Genomic DNA, 3205 nt, shown 5'->3' with positions numbered 1-3205 from the left:
CCTCACTGAGTGTAAATGTCAGGCAATTAGGAGCAGACTGGCTGGTGAGATGGGAGCAATGAAAGCAGGGGAAGGGAAAAAGGGAAGAGAGTGAATGTGTGAGAGAGGGAGAGAGAGAGAGGAACAGAGAGGGAGAGATCTGCAAAGAAAGACTGCAGCAAAATGCAGCAAAATTCCCAACTCCTGTCCAGAGTGTGTCTGTCACAGAAGGGAATCCTCCATCTCACACACGGTGTGTGCACTGGCTGCACCCCATGCCTGAGCTGCTCTAGTGACAGCTGCACCCTTTAGAAGGCATCAAAATCCCCATTTTGCAAATACAGCATTCTCAACAGAACCACGGAGCAGCTGGGGGCTGCTTCCCTGGTCCAGCTGCAGAAGGAAAAGGCTTTGGAGGTGATCTTGCCCCCCGCATCTGGGCTCTGCACAGGCAGCAGTGCTGAGGCCACAGACCCTGTCCTTGCTGCAGTTTCCCCAAGAACTTCTAGTAAAAAAAAGACAAAACAACGCGGCACTGTCTGCCCTGTCCTGCACGGGGGTGTGGGGATGAGGATGTGGGGATGGGGATGTGGGGATGGGGATGTGGGGATGGGGATGTGGGGATGGGGATGTGGGGATGGGGATGGTCCCTCAGCAGCCTCAGTGACAGCAGGGGCACAACCAGCAGCTCCATGGCCAGACAGAGGGAGCTGAGCTCCTGGAAGTGCAGCCATTGCTGTTTCCCATCTCAAGCTGCCTCCATCCCATAATGGATCTCATCGTTCCCACTCCGCAGAGGAGACTTCACTGCGGAACCAGCATCGCCCCACAGGAGATGGTTTATGTACAGCAGGCTGCACAAGCAGGAGAGAAAGCTTCCACTGCCTGCTCCCTGGGGCTCCAGCTCCTGGGATTAGAGAGATTTGTCCACTTTAAAAAGCTGTCCTCTCCGAGCTGGTGCTGGTGCTGCTCCCACACGGAGGTTGGTGTGGAGCAGACAGACTGACAGCCCTCACCCCTGCACGGGCACAGGCCACGGGGCCGGGAGCACCCTGGGCTGTCCAAAGCCACCACAGTACAAATGTGCCTGCTGGCTCCTGTTCAGGGCTAAATCACCTGCGAGGTCCTTGGGAGCTGTGCTCAGCTCTTTTCAGCCACAGAGCCATAAATCAGCGGCTGCCGAGCGCTTGGGAAGAGGCAAGGGAAGAGTTAAAAACAGGGGCTCCATTACTCCATTACAGCCACACAGCTCCTAAATCTACAGAAGCAATAACAGATCCTGCTGCATGATTCAGTGATTCCGGGAAAGCTGAAATCCTGATCATGTTTTCCGGTCCTTTCTTTGCATTAGGAGCCACGGGGGTTATTTTGCTTATCTCTTGTAGCACAGCTTTGTTGTTTTTTCCCATCCAGGCATTTCCTGGTCTCCATCACCATAGCATCCGAGTGTTTATTTTATTGCATTTGTCACCTTGGGCTCATCTCCGCATAATGTGCTGTGGATGACAAAGGATTGCGAGGGAAATTGGTTCAGTGACACGCTCAGCTCTGTCAGGGCTGTGCAGATGTGAGCAGGACTGGGACCTGGCTCTGCTGCCTCTCACACTGCCTTACACTGCTCTCATTCTGTTGCCTGCAGTAACATCATTTTTGGGTGGTGTTCCTGCCTGTGGCAGGATTAGACCTGCAGGCTTGTCAGCTTTTCCTTTTGCCAAAAACCCCAAACCCAAGCAGCACAGAAGGGAGACTGCTCTGCCCAGCAAACCCCATGGCATCTGTCCCCTCCTCATCCCCTCCCTCCCTCCTGCTCGTGCTGCACTGCACACTGCTCAGCACAGAGCCAGCAGCAGGGACAGTAACCAGGGCGATAGAGCCACAAGGAAGAGCCTGCTGGAAATGCAGATTTTCCCCCAAATTTCCTGCACACAACACCCCAGAGGGGAGCAGTGCCAGAGGTGTGGGCACCCTGCAGGTGAGCAGCACCACAGGTGGCTCTGAGCTGCACAGGCAGGACCAGCAGTGAGCCCCAGGAGCCTCAGCGAGGCTCCAAAGGACACCCAGGTCTCATGAGCACTGGAACAGGTTGGATGGACGCTTTGAGAGCACTACAGGACGCCCATGAAGGTGCCCAGAGGTGCTGAGCACCCTGGCACAGCTCCTGACCTCTCAGCCACGTTGTCAGCACCGCCCTGGGTTCCCCAGGCTGGCATAAATGGGCAGCAGAACATCAGAGGCTTGCCAGGCTGCCACCCTGCTCCTGCTGAGAGCCCCAGGCCCTGGGCTTGGCCATCAAATGCTGCTTTTACTGCACCACAGCAGGGCTGGATGGGGAGAGAGGCTCCCAGGGCAGCTGAGCTGCCTTAGAGGAGGAAAGAGCCCCTGCCACCACGTCAGTGTGTCACAAACCTCCCGGGGCTGGATAAGGACCTGCTCCAGGAGAGGCATCGAACCAGTGCCAGGTGCCAGAGAGCAGCTCAGGGAGCTCCAGCCCCAGCCAGGGCTCCTCAGGCCTGCTCCAGGCACATCAAAGGGGAAAGGACCACGGAGCCCTTGTGTTTTATATTCTGCAAATCCATGGACTGAAAACCTTTGTACTTTATTGACCCACTTCACTAATCAAAATTAATTACTTCATATTTCACAGGATAACTTGGCATTATGCAAATACTCCAGCCATATGTGCTGCTGCAGTGCCGAGCTGAGCTGAGCTGAGGGGGCCGCAGTCCCCACCACTCCTGCAGGCTGCAGGGATTCCCCACCACAACACAACACAACACCCCAGGAGAGGACCAGGATAAAGTCAACAGGCAGGAGAGGCTCAGGGAGCTGGGACAGCTCCGTTTGTGCTCGGGTGTCCCGGCCAAGGACGTGGGGAACAAGGACAGGGGACACTGCTGGCTGAATGAGAATCGGCCTCAGCTGAAGAGCTGAAGATGAGAGAAGTGACAGCTCCAACAGCCACGAGCTCTTCCCACCAAGGACAGATCCAGACGTTACCTGCAAGGTTCTTTCTCTGATTAATAAAGAAGCAAAACCACTGCTCCCCTGCGCCCAGAGTGGGGCTGGGCACGGGCACCAGTGGGAGCAGCTGTCCCTGCAGTGACCGGGCCTGTCCGTGCTCCAGGGGCTCCCCTCGGGCGCGCAGCCCCGCAGCTCATCCTTGTTCTCTCCCGGATCCCGGGGGCTTCCCCCGCTCCACGCGGCACCGACCCCCGGAGCTGCCCCG

The sequence above is a fragment of the Geospiza fortis genome, unplaced genomic scaffold, assembly GCF_000277835.1.
Source record: "Geospiza fortis unplaced genomic scaffold, GeoFor_1.0 scaffold546, whole genome shotgun sequence".
Lineage (NCBI taxonomy): Eukaryota > Metazoa > Chordata > Aves > Passeriformes > Thraupidae > Geospiza > Geospiza fortis.
The sequence above is the reverse complement of the archived record's forward strand: the minus strand, read 5'-3'. Positions refer to the sequence as shown.